We start from the raw sequence: 14,164 nt of genomic DNA, 5'->3' as shown, positions 1-14,164 counted from the left end.
GTCTTAAATGCGGAGCATAGTTGGAGATGAAAAAGTTTAATAATAAATGAGCGTACAGGGATGACCTGGCGCTGAAGCACAGGCAGATGTGAGGCACGGGCAGGAGGTTAACAGTATTGTGGACCAAACAGACATGGAGCATGCAGCAAACAAGAAGAAGCAGTGGAGAATAATGAAAACCAGAGAGTATAAATACTAAAGGCAGAGTGGAGAATGGACCAATGAACAAGGGCTGCTAATCAGAGGGAAATCAGGAACAGCTGGTGGAAGAGAACATGCAGGCAACTGAAGGAGGGATGCTAATTGACACAAATGAACAGGGTGTCAGGATCTGTGCCATGTCTGTCTGTTTTGGTGCTGTTTCTGTTCTTAGCCTCTAGATGGCGTTTTGAACCGGAGGAGAGGTGACAGGTGTTTGCTATCTCCTTGATAATCTGCTGAGGAGTATTTAAGGAGGAGGCTGCCAGCAACTCACTGCCAGAGTGTTGCCCTTTGTGGTACAGCTCAAGCCACATTACTTTGCCTTTGCCTTGCTTTGCTCTTTTGTAATTTTGGATTTGTTGCCTTGCAGGTCACCTGAACCTGACTTTGCCTTCAGCATCGAACCCTGCCTGGATACCGTCTTCTGGAAAGAAGCTATCCAACCCCATGAACCAAGACTCAAGCCTCCTGTTTCCTCATTGGATCAAACCAGCTGGCAGTCTCCTGATTTTTTCGTTCCATGGATCTACCTCTGTGAACCCTGTCCACCCTCCTCCTAACATTGCACCAACTACAAAAACTCTTGGACCATCAATCATCTTGGCACACCAGTGTTCACTGTCTCCGGTCCCACGGGTCAACAACCTCCTGGTCTCTCCACCCCCCTCTGGCGGGTCTCTCCCTCAAATCATTGGTGTCCCGGTTCCAGTCTCCTACACATTTCAACATACTGTCAATAAACTTCTTACCGTTATAACTCTGTCTCCTGAATTGCTTTCTGCATGTGGGTCAAATCCGTTCGAAGCATTATGACACAGGGAATCCAGGAGAACAAAAACAAAAAAAGTAAACAATGGAACTGACTTAAAAACATATACAGGGAGAAACAGATCTACAAAAAAATTAACAAACTAAAACGTCTAACACGGGAATCCAAGAAAGTAATCTAAACACGTGTATGAATTATTGATCTAATCAAATGAATGAACATAAATAACAGCAACTGAATAACATGGCAGTGTAGAGAAAGCAGATATATCTCTTACTCAAAACCCCCTAACACAGGCAGATTATGACAGCTGGGGGTTGCCAAAAACAAAGGTTTATTCTTATAAACGTGTTAAGTTACTACATATACACTGCTGGTAAAAGGTTTCAGACACATTTTCTCAATTATGTAGCAAACAAAAATTGTAAAATAACTTTAAATATATTTTGTATTTCAGATTCCTTAAAGTAGCCACACTTTGGTATGATGACGGAAATATTAACCTTTGGCTGTCTCTCAATGAACCTCTGGGAAATTCTTTCAAGACTCTTTGGAAAACCATTTGAGGTGACCACCTCATGAAGCTCATGGAGAGAATGCTAAGAGAGCAAAGCAGCAATCAAAGCAAAGGTTGTGAAAGGTGGGCAAGATTTGTGGAGTGTGCGAGTAACTGCTGTGCTGTTAACAGATTTGTTCACATGAGATGTGAATCTCTGCAGCTACTCCAGAGTTGCCGAGGACCCCTCTGTTTAGATGATGGATTGAACAGTGCTCTGTGGTATGTTTAAATCTTGGGGTAGTGTTTTATAACCTAACTCTTTAAACTTCTCCACTATTCTGCAACTAACCATTGAAGCCTTCACAGAACAGCTGGATTTACAGTAAACTGAGGTCTTATTGCACACAGGTGGACTAATAAGATGACTTCTGAAGGCAAATAGTTGCTCTGAATTTTAATCAGGGTTGTTATAGGAAAGAGGACTGAATGGAAATGCATGCCACCAATTTCTGATTTTTGGCAAGAGAAGTTTTAATAATTATGTATTATTTTCCAATTCACAATTATGTGCCAACTTAAGTGTCACATTGAATCCCAATAATATACATAAATGTTTGTGGTTGTAATGAGAGGAAAGGGATGTAAATGCAAGGCATCGTAAATCTAAAACATACTTAAACTATTAATGATTTTGTAGGTCAGAAAAACTGAAACATCAGCACATACATAGTATTTTCTTCCAGTTGATGTGGAGGTGCATTACCAGTAGTTGTATTTTCAGTTTGATCAAGTTATTTAAGCAAATCCACTGAAATGCACTGTGATGTCCTACACCACAGTGCATTTACAAGACCACTGTTCCATAACAAACACCAGCTTTACACAGACCAGCAAAGAAGCATTTGAAATGTCTGTAGTTTATCTCTTCTCAACATTAGAGATTAGCTGCAATAACACATTGTTCCTGTGCTCCCTGTCGGTTGGATTACTTAAAATGCAATGCTGGTTTCATTTCAGTTTTTCATAAAGACAGGTCTCTAAGTGCAATAGCTCTTTTTTTCCTTAGCTGCACTCATTTCCCTCAAGCCTACTGTGATTACAATTTCTATTTTCTCACGGCATTCGCTCAAATTTTCAGTCAGAGTTAAGGAGAGATCATACAATATCTTCAGTGGAAATTTTACTGGGGTAAATACCCCAGGGCAACTACAAGGTCCGCTTCTTGCCTTAACTTTTCCATCTCTGATTTGTAATGGGCAGTACAGTGTGTTGTCAGGAAACATAAGGAAAATAAAATAAATTAGTAGCATGCGCTTCCACATATGTACCATGCATCCCTGAAGCCATTATATGATGAAAATACATGGCACATTCTCTATGTTTGCCCCAATGGCATTTAAAGATTTGGTGTGTACTGTTTATCGCTGTCTTCCTGAAAATATGCAGAACAAAACCAAGCAAATACGTATACCCCTATGTGATTCATTTTAAATCCTGCTTTAGTGCCAAATTAATGCTGAATTTGTGCAGAACAACCCACTTTCCTGCCAGAAGTAAAGCAGTCATTCTAAACTAACAACTACATCTTCCAAAAAAAAAATCTTTATATACTAAAGGATCCCCTGAAGGTCTCAACATACAGGTCCTTCTCAAAAAATTAGCATATTGTGATAAAGTTAATTATTTTCTATAATGTCATGATGAAAATTTAACATTCATATATTTTAGATTCATTGCACACTAACTGAAATATTTCAGGTCTTTTATTGTCTTAATACGGATGATTTTGGCATACAGCTCATGAAAACCCAAAATTCCTATCTCACAAAATTAGCATATCATTAAAAGGGTCTCTAAACGAGCTATGAACCTAATCATCTGAATCAACGAGTTAACTCTAAACACCTGCAAAAGATTCCTGAGGCCTTTAAAACTCCCAGCCTGGTTCATCACTCAAAACCCCAATCATGGGTAAGACTGCCGACCTGACTGCTGTCCAGAAGGCCACTATTGACACCCTCAAGCAAGAGGGTAAGACACAGAAAGACATTTCTGAACAAATAGGCTGTTCCCAGAGTGCTGTATCAAGGCACCTCAGTGGGAAGTCTGTGGGAAGGAAAAAGTGTGGCAGAAAACGCTGCACAACGAGAAGAGGTGACCGGACCCTGAGGAAGATTGTGGAGAAGGGCCGATTCCAGACCTTGGGGGACCTGCGGAAGCAGTGGACTGAGTCTGGAGTAGAAACATCCAGAGCCACCGTGCACAGGCGTGTGCAGGAAATTGGCTACAGGTGCCGCATTCCCCAGACCTGGGCTACAGAGAAGCAGCACTGGACTGTTGCTCAGTGGTCCAAAGTACTTTTTTCAGATGAAAGCAAATTCTGCATGTCATTCAGAAATCAAGGTGCCAGAGTCTGGAGGAAGACTGGGGAGAAGGAAATGCCAAAATGCCAGAAGTCCAGTGTCAAGTACCCACAGTCAGTGATGGTCTGGGGTGCCGTGTCAGCTGCTGGTGTTGGTCCACTGTGTTTTATCAAGGGCAGGGTCAATGCAGCTAGCTATCAGGAGATTTTGGAGCACTTCATGCTTCCATCTGCTGAAAAGCTTTATGGAGATGAAGATTTAATTTTTCAGCACGACCTGGCACCTGCTCACAGTGCCAAAACCACTGGTAAATGGTTTACTGACCATGGTATCACTGTGCTCAATTGGCCTGCCAACTCTCCTGACCTGAACCCCATAGAGAATCTGTGGGATATTGTGAAGAGAACGTTGAGAGACTCAAGACCCAACACTCTGGATGAACTAAAGACCGCTATCGAAGCATCCTGGGCCTCCATAAGACCTCAGCAGTGCCACAGGCTGATTGCCTCCATGCCACGCCGCATTGAAGCAGTCATTTCTGCAAAAGGATTCCCGACCAAGTATTGAGTGCATAACTGTACATGATTATTTGAAGGTTGACGTTTTTTGTATTAAAAACACTTTTCTTTTATGGGTCGGATGAAATATGCTAATTTTGTGAGATAGGAATTTTGGGTTTTCATGAGCTGTATGCCAAAATCATCCGTATTAAGACAATAAAAGACCTGAAATATTTCAGTTAGTGTGTAATGAATCTAAAATATATGAATGTTAAATTTTCATCATGACATTATGGAAAATAATGAACTTTATCACAATATGCTAATTTTTTGAGAAGGACCTGTACTTCATCCTGTCTGCACATGCAAAACACTGGAACACCATCAATACGCACTTGTTTGTACTTATACTAGAGCTGCGAGATTATTAAAATATTAGTTGCTTTGAAATCAATTAATCTAAATAAATCCAATTTTTATCAAACGTCAATATTTGACACAACAAGCAAAATTATATAGTTCCAACAAATTTGATTGACATCTAAACCAATAAATAGACATATACAATCTGTAGAATGATGATGTACAGCAATTGACTTAATGGGAAGTGGATTATTGCAGTTAGGCTTTTTTGCTGGGGTTCATCCAGCCGTACAGATCCAGATGCAGTTACAATCAAAATGTCTCAATGTAAGTAAACCTGCAGTTTATACATGGTACTCTGCTTAATAATGCAACTATGTTGGAAAACAGGTTCAATATTTCTATATAATACAAAAAGGGTTCCCAGCATTTTGTCCTATATTCAGAAGTGTTTAAATTTGTCCCGATTCACTCTCATATTCCCGCACATAGCTAGCCCTGACAATGCTCATTTCTGGTTGGTTTAATGTAAATTGTAAAAAGGAATCATTATTGTTTTAATATCTTTTAATTTTTTGCATCTTTTCCTTCCTCTATCCCTACTGATTGGCCCTGGAAATTAATAATTGTTTTTGGATTTAAAGCATGCAGGCATGGTGACCTTGACAGGGTGTGATCAAATCCAAGTTGTTTGTGCTGTCATCTTTCTTGGTATGCATCAAGTCACCAAAAATCTCCCATGGGTCTAGCATGTTAAAAATTCAAACATTTAAAATGTTTAATGTTTAAAACAGTATTTTCTTTTCCCACAATTAAATAATCTAATTTAAAACACAAAAGTATCGGCCCTAATTTATATCTTTTGATCAAGGTTATCATTTCATTCATTCAGAGGTATATCATTTTTCTAAACTCTCAAAGGAGGATGTAGGCTCTTGATTGTTGTCTACAAATATAGAATCTTTGCTACTTTTCTTTTATTTTTCATCTGCCTACACAGCAGAGGGCACTCATAGGCAAGTATAGATGATAAATTTAACAACAGCAGCTTTGTGGTTGAGGAGATCGAAAGGTACAATTGCCGGTTAACCACCTTCAGACTGTTGTTGCGAAGTCTCCTGAAACTGTTTCTGGCCTTAATACGGCCAAGGTGCCTGTTGATGCATATTGTACAGATACCAAGGACTGTACCCCCATCTAACAGAGTGTGAATGACAGCCACTAGTTGCTTTACAGTAATAAGATGTATTTTTGCATGATAATCGGGACTAGAATGGATTATAGAGTTCCAAGCCTAACAATAAATCTGAGACTGGAAAATGTATTAAATTACTACTATACAATATGTCTAATGTTGCTAATTTGTATCATATTAAAGGCTTTAAATTAAAACACTATTAAACAATTTTGCATTTGCTTGACATCAAACACACAAATTCACCCAGCAAAGCGTTCAATTTTCTTTCGCTCCTGAAGGTTCACTGCTGAAGCAAAATAATTTCTCCAATTTTAGCCATTGGCCTCAGAACAGTGGGCCAGGGCCCATTTTCAGAAAGAATCCTAAGACTGAAACTAGCTCCAAGTTACGTCAGAATTTTACTTTGGTAAGATACAAGTTACACACAAAGCACCTTAGGCCTTAACGAGCTCCTAAAGTGAACAAATGTTAAGAGGAGTGAGGAGGACGTTCAGTGAGCCCAAGAGCGTCTTTAGTACAGAAGATGGAGGAAAGACCAAGAGAACGGATAAATATTGTCCGTACATTGAACAACACTTAATAAATTAAAGGCTACTGGCTCAATCATGCAGGAATACACCTACTAAACAATGAAGTTAATGAGCACATAAACCTCTATAACAATCATACAATAATTAATATAGAGATAAAATTAATCTTATCATCCCGCTAGGGGGAAATTAAATAGTTTCAGCAGCTGGACAGGTTAAAAATGCACCTCTATTGAGGTAATATTAGGAAGGATAAATTAATGGATAAAAAAATTGGTTTTCCGGACCTGTTTTTCTCCATTTTGTTGTGAATGTTTTGCCAAATCAAATCTCTTTATACAAGGTAATCACAATAAAATACTGACCGGTGATTGCCCACATTAATATCAAATAGATGAAATGGTAAAATGAGCAGAATAGCGAGTAAACATAACAAACATTTTGATGGTTTCATCATCATGATTTACAAATTTCTTATTCCTGTTTAAATTCTATGATCGGTTAATTTCTCTCCATTGATTACAAGCAGCACGTATTTTTTGTTTGTTTGTTTCTTGTAACAACCAGTGACAACCATTAGAAGACAGCAACACATCTAGCAACGGTGTCAACTCACTAAGATAGGAATTTCTGCCAACTCCTCACTCAAAGACGCTCTCAACAACTGCGTGAATCACTCTTAAACTAAGTTAGGAACTCTCTGAGAGGACTGATAATCTTTGTGAATACATGCATGGATCTCTAGCCTTGGAGAGTTGTTGAAGGAGTCATGAAAGTCATTTATGGCTGAGTAGAAAGATGAAATATGTCACACACATTTATTAAATATATTATAAAGACTGTGCAACGTCAGCATGTTTACTGTAATACAGCATGTATATTGGTGATATAAAGAAACAGCAGTGGGCATTACCTCCGGGAAATGAATAGGGCATTGGTCAGAGAAAGACAACCTGTATCAACAGTAAATAATATCTTACAGTCAGTACAGGGAGCAAAAGTATTTGCTAAGTTAGAGGCATTGAAGGGGCTTTGGCAGTGTGATTTAGACCCCAGAACCTAAACCCCTAACGACCTTCATCACACATAGAGGGTGCTACCACTTCAGAAAAGTTCCTTTTTTATTATCGAGTGCACCAGAAGCCTACCAGGAGACTATGGACACTTTGTTATGTGGAATGCCTGGCCCTGTCTGCTATATGGATGTTGTAGTGGTCTACGGAGAGAACAAAAAGTACCTTGAACAGAAACTGAGGCAAGTCTTTCGGAGATTTGTGAACAGATGTCCAACCCTCAACAGGGACAAGTGCATCTTCGGACTACAATAGATTGAGATACTCTGACACATGATCACCGCCAAAGGAGTAAAGAGAGAGCGTTCCAAGCAATGAAACCAGCATAAGTAAGTGAGTCTTGCCTGGCTTAATTTAAACTTGATGCACAATAGTCATCAGTGATGCAAGTCCAGTAGGATTAGATGCAGTTTTGTTACAGACCCAATCAGATGGACAGAACAAGCCAGTGGCCTATGCAAGCAGTTCATTGCTCCCACATCGCTATTCTCTGATAGATAATGTGATTTGTTTCAACATTAGTTTAGAAGGAAACATTTGTATTACAGATAGGTTTTGTTCTAAATACAGAGACAAATGTGGTATAGTTGATGTTGCTGTGCTATTGCGAGAGTAGTGATCACAGAATAAGAGGAGATGACATAGCAGCCAGAACGTGATGGACATATGTTGATAAATAGGCACAAAAACTGAACTATAGGACTGTTTATTTTAAACAACACAGCAGATCCCTCACAGTTTGAAATTAACTGTTATACTGGCTTCTGTGTTATCAATTCTTTTTTAAAATAAAGAAAAAAAAAAAACTTTCACTGATAAAGCATTTAAAAGTAGACACTTAAATTCTTTCTTTTGTTTCTGTGTTTTAGATCACAGTGGACCACTGATAGCTGATTCCAGTTCTGCAATAACCTCTCGCAGTTAAAGTTACAGAGTAATTAAGAGTAAACAAAATGAAAATATATGCTGTTAACCTTACAGAGAACATGAAGGCAAACAATAATGGTATTTTTTCTTCATCCTGATTAGTTGATACTAAAGTGCTCCTAATGTTAAAAAAGGCTTCCATAAATGTTTAATGACATAAGGTCCACCACTACTTTTAAAAAAGTTGCTTTTGATTGCTTCCTTTTCTACATTACTTTGATTTTGTACCTCAGAATAATACCTCTTAGTTTCCCTAACTAATTATGCAGCTGGAAGGCTGCACAACTAACATCCCTGTACTATTTGAGTCAGTACTGGTTGATTGTTTTTTTTCTCAATCTGTTTAAACTGATGTATTTTATCTGTTTAAATGTAGGACACACACACACACACACACACACACACACACACACACACAGGCATGTATATATATATACAGTACTGTGCAAAAGTTTTAGGCAGGTGTGAAAAAATGCTGCAAACAAAGAATGCTTTCAAAAATGGAAGTGTCAATATTTTTTTCATCAATCAATAAAATGCAGTGAATGAACAAAAGAGAAATCTAAATCAAATCAATATTTGGAGTCACCGCCTTCAAAACAGTATCAATTGTTCTAGGTACTCTTGCACAGAGTTTTTAAAGGAACTGGTAGGTTGTTTCAAACATTTTGGAATACTAACTACAGATCTTCTGTTGATGTAAGCTTTCTCACATCCTTCTGTCTCTCAGTGTAATCCCAGACACACTGGATGATCCAGACACACTGGATGATGTTGAGATCAGGGCTCTGTGGGGGCCATATCACCACTTACAGTAATTCTTGTTCTTCTTTATGCTGAAAATAGTTCTTAATGACTTTGGCTGTATGTTTGGGTTCACTCACTTAGCATTTTGGAAATTGATCAAAAGAAACAACGATCATTTATATTTGCAAAAGCATTCTTTGTTCACAGCATTTTATTCACAACTGCCTGAAACCTTTGCACAGTACTGTAAATATACATATATATATATGTAAATGTATATATACAGGTCCTTCTCAAAATATTAGCATATTGTGATAAAGTTCATTATTTTCCATAATGTCATGATGAAAATTTAACATTCATATATTTTAGATTCATTGCACACTAACTGAAATATTTCAGGTCTTTTATTGTCTTAATACGGATGATTTTGGCATACAGCTCATGAAAACCCAAAATTCCTATCTCACAAAATTAGCATATTTCATCCGACCAATAAAAGAAAAGTGTTTTTAATACAAAAAACGTCAACCTTCAAATAATCATGTACAGTTATGCACTCAATACTTGGTCGGGAATCCTTTTGCAGAAATGACTGTTTCAATGCGGCGTGGCATGGAGACAATCAGCCTGTGGCACTGCTGAGGTCTTATGGAGGCCCAGGATGCTTTGATAGCGGCCTTTAGCTCATCCAGAGTGTTGGGTCTTGAGTCTCTCAACGTTCTCTTCACAATATCCCACAGATTCTCTATGGGGTTCAGGTCAGGAGAGTTGGCAGGCCAATTGAGCAGAGTGATACCATGGTCAGTAAACCATTTACCAGTGGTTTTGGCACTGTGAGCAGGTGCCAGGTCGTGCTGAAAAATGAAATCTTCATCTCCATAAAGCTTTTCAGCAGATGGAAGCATGAAGTGCTCCAAAATCTCCTGATAGCTAGCTGCATTGACCCTGCCCTTGATAAAACACAGTGGACCAACACCAGCAGCTGACACGGCACCCCAGACCATCACTGACTGTGGGTACTTGACACTAGACTTCTGGCATTTTGGCATTTCCTTCTCCCCAGTCTTCCTCCAGACTCTGGCACCTTGATTTCCGAATGACATGCAGAATTTGCTTTCATCCGAAAAAAGTACTTTGGACCACTGAGCAACAGTCCAGTGCTGCTTCTCTGTAGCCCAGGTCAGGCGCTTCTGCCGCTGTTTCTGGTTCAAAAGTGGCTTGACCTGGGGAATGCGGCACCTGTAGCCCATTTCCTGCACACGCCTGTGCACGGTGGCTCTGGATGTTTCTACTCCAGACTCAGTCCACTGCTTCCGCAGGTCCACCAAGGTCTGGAATCGGCCCTTCTCCACAATCTTCCTCAGGGTCTGGTCACCTCTTCTCGTTGTGCAGCGTTTTCTGCCACACCTTTTCCTTCCCACAGACTTCCCACTGAGGTGCCTTCATACAGCACTCTGGGAACAGCCTATTCGTTCAGAAATTTCTTTCTGTGTCTTACCCTCTTGCTTGAGGGTGTCAATAGTGGCCTTCTGGACAGCAGTCAGGTCGGCAGTCTTACCCATGATTGGGGTTTTGAGTGATGAACCAGGCTGGGAGTTTTAAAGGCCTCAGGAATCTTTTGCAGGTGTTTAGAGTTAACTCGTTGATTCAGATGATTAAGTTCATAGCTCGTTTAGAGACCCTTTTAATGATATGCTAATTTTGTGAGATAGGAATTTTGGGTTTTCATGAGCTGTATGCCAAAATCATCCGTATTAAGACAATAAAAGACCTGAAATATTTCAGTTAGTGTGCAATGAATCTAAAATATATGAATGTTAAATTTTTATCATGACATTATGGAAAATAATGAACTTTATCACAGTATGCTAATATTTTGAGAAGGACCTGTACAGTCATATTCAATAAATTATACTATTGGAAGGTTCTTTTATTTCAGTTAATCAATTCACTGAATGACACACATAGATTAATTTCACACAGACATAATGTTTTTGACACATGAATATATATATATATAGATATATATATATATCTATATATATATATATATATAGAGAGATATATATAGATACATGTATGTATATATTTATTTGTGGCACTGCTGCCACTGTTATTTATTGCTTCTGACAAAGTATAAATAGATGTCTTCTTAAAACCAAGAGGCTACCAGCCCACAATTGCACTCTTTAATGTCATATTTTGGCTTCCCTTTGACCTCTTAAATGGCTGACCCAATGCTTGGTGTTCTGTACATTCACCTATGTCTCTGTACCTGTGTGTGCATGTGTGTGCTTTTATTGTTTGGGTCCCAGAGTGATGGCGTAACCTGACGGAGGAGGGGTGACTTTAATCCTTAACTTTCCACCCCCAAGGTAGGACTGAGAGGATAACAGAAGAATTTACCTAGGTTTCAGTGTGTGCTGTGAGTGTGTGCAGAGTGCTCGTGTCCGTGCAAGTCCTGGGTTTTGGCCATAGAGAATGAATGGGTTTAGTACTGCACCCAGACAGAAAAATCAATGCTTCATATGAGGAGGCTGCGGGGGTTAGGCCTCCGTGTTCATGTCAACAAGGCTATTGGTTTTCTTAATACTCCAAAGTTGGCGTTTCCACGCTTCGGGAGGGCCGGTGAGGTGACTTGTGTGGTCAAAGCTTAACAAAGGGATCCTGCCTTCTAGCTCTTGCTGCACACTCTGGCAAAGAGAAGCCGAGCCAGGATTAATTACCAACTGTGCCGGCTGGATATTAGTTGTTGTTTTTTCCTTTTGTCACATGCCTCTGCTGGACTGATGCTATTGGAAGGTGTTTGTGTGCTACAAAGCACTGGGCTAATACTGTTAGAAACAGTAACATGGTTTGAGGTAATAGCAGTGGAATGATGGTGTAGCAATTTCTCTGCCCCTCAGCATGGCTTTGGTATCGTTCATTAACTATAATACTAAATCATTACTAATCAAATAAATAAAATAAATATAGAATCTCATAGACAAATAAAACCTAAAACTAGGATTTTATGCCCGCCTAAATTGGACCATCCCACCTCTAGCCTGCCGTCACTTTAACTGAACTCCGCTGCCAAGTACACATGCTTAAAAACAGACCTCTCTATCCCTGCGCCACAAACATCTGATGCAAAGTAGATAAATAAATGTTTAAATTAGATCACTTTTAGGGTTTCTCTTCGATGTGTTTTGAGTATGTTGTCAAGTTTCTGAGGATGAATGCCAATCTTTCTATCATTTTCTGTCATTTACAGTTTAGCTGACTAATGTTAGGAATCAGGTTCTGATGTTCTTATTAGATGAAGATAGCATGTGAATTGTGACTTGTAAAAGCACAGTTTAAAAAGCTGGTGTACTTTTTTCTGAAGACATAAAAAATTGCCAACTTCAGTGTCACTTTTTAAACAGCTGTGAACTGATGCTTCAGTAGCGCTAAGAACCAAAATGTTTGCTGGAGAGTATTTCCTCACACACATATTAAGAATGTTTATTAATCCAGTTTAGGTCCATTGATATTTATATTGAGTCATTTTATTGCCCAAATTGTATTATTATTATCTGACAATTCATGTGGCCTCATTAAATGTGAACACATCCACATGAGTCAAATGGCAGAAAAGCTACAGTAGGCCTGCTTTCACATTTTAGGAAAAAAGGTTGACCTGTCATGCCACAGAGCTGAGCACAGGTTAGTGTTGTGTGTGTGTGCAGGTCCTTTCTCTCACCTTTTCCTGCAGGGTGCGACAGGCAGGTGCAGCCTCACAGCTGAGGATGTTCAGGGCTAATCAAGACGAACTTCTTAAGCAGCAGGAAGCCTCAACAAGGAGTCAGATTGTTAACTCACCTGAGTGGTAATCAGACCAGCAGACTAAGCTCTGTCATTCTTGTTTCCTGGCCCTGTCTCTTACCTACGTTTGTTCTCCTCTGTAGAGTGGAAAGTACTCTGAAGACCCAGACCTGGATTTTCTCCACCCAGTGTTCTGTGCCTGAGTTCACCGTTGGCTGAGAGTACTTCACTGTGCTTACCCAACAAAAAGCCTCCTTCAGCTCCTTGGAACCTGCAAGCCCAAGGACGAAACTATCCTCTTGTCTGGATCGTCAGCTCCAAAGACTCTTATCTGTCCACCCTCCAACTCCACATCCACTTCCTGGAAAGTAATCAAAAGGAACCATAACAATTGCACCACAACTTCTCCTGTCAACCTCAGTCTCCATGGCACTACTCACCTTGCCCTGGAAGCTTCTCTTCATCCAAACAGTAAGACTAATCTCAAACCACTTCAAATTGCACATTACCTCTTGCCACCCATACTCACTTACCTCTCTTCCACAGTGCACCAATTAGGAGAAACCGGACTCCAAGACGACCCCGCTGTATTTTCTTGTTTGTCAATAAAGCAGTTTAAACCTGAATCTTGCCTCTGTAATTGTTGCTCGCACTAGAATCACCTGGTTTGCCGTTATGACATGACCCCCAACTGTCGTATTATATTTCGCAACCTGCGCTTAAGTGCAATAATACCAGTCCTAAGACATTATACATTGTCCTTTCTTTCATCCTGCTCTCCCTCTTTTGAGCTTCAGACTCCAATAACCCCTGTAACTTTCTGTACTGGTATGACTGACAAGTCTGTAGGATCTGTCTGACACAATTGCGCTGCAGCAACAAGTCCTGCAAGGTGACAGGAGTTACAGTCACATCGCACTCTTTGATAATTTCCAGTTTGTGCCAGGCTCAAGGCTAAATCCCATTTCCAAGGATTATCCCTATGACTAGCAGTATCCCCCTCCTCCTACCCCTTGACACTTGATTCAGAGAGTGGTTGAAATATTCAACTGAGATGTGGGACACTCCTACAAGAAACATGATTGGTTCTCACTTATTTATATTACATAGACAGATGTGTTGGGTAAGCAGTTATCAGCACACATTATTCTTTATGCTTGTTAAGGAACAAGAAAGATGTAATGGCAAATGTGTGTCGTTTT

At 39.6% G+C, this 14,164-nt stretch overlaps 1 long non-coding RNA gene across 1 annotated transcript; it reads left to right on the top strand.

Annotated features, from left to right (window-relative positions):
• The first annotated feature begins 445 nt into the window (after window positions 1–445).
• LOC124867412 lies at window positions 446–958 on the top strand. Its single transcript, XR_007038046.1, has 2 exons — window positions 446–497; window positions 572–958. It is a non-coding gene; the product is annotated as an uncharacterized LOC124867412 (long non-coding RNA).
• Window positions 959–14,164: the final 13,206 nt, after the last annotated feature.

This window comes from Girardinichthys multiradiatus, chromosome 4 (genome assembly GCF_021462225.1).
Source record: "Girardinichthys multiradiatus isolate DD_20200921_A chromosome 4, DD_fGirMul_XY1, whole genome shotgun sequence".
NCBI lineage: Eukaryota > Metazoa > Chordata > Actinopteri > Cyprinodontiformes > Goodeidae > Girardinichthys > Girardinichthys multiradiatus.
This window is presented reverse-complemented; position numbering and strand designations above follow the sequence as displayed.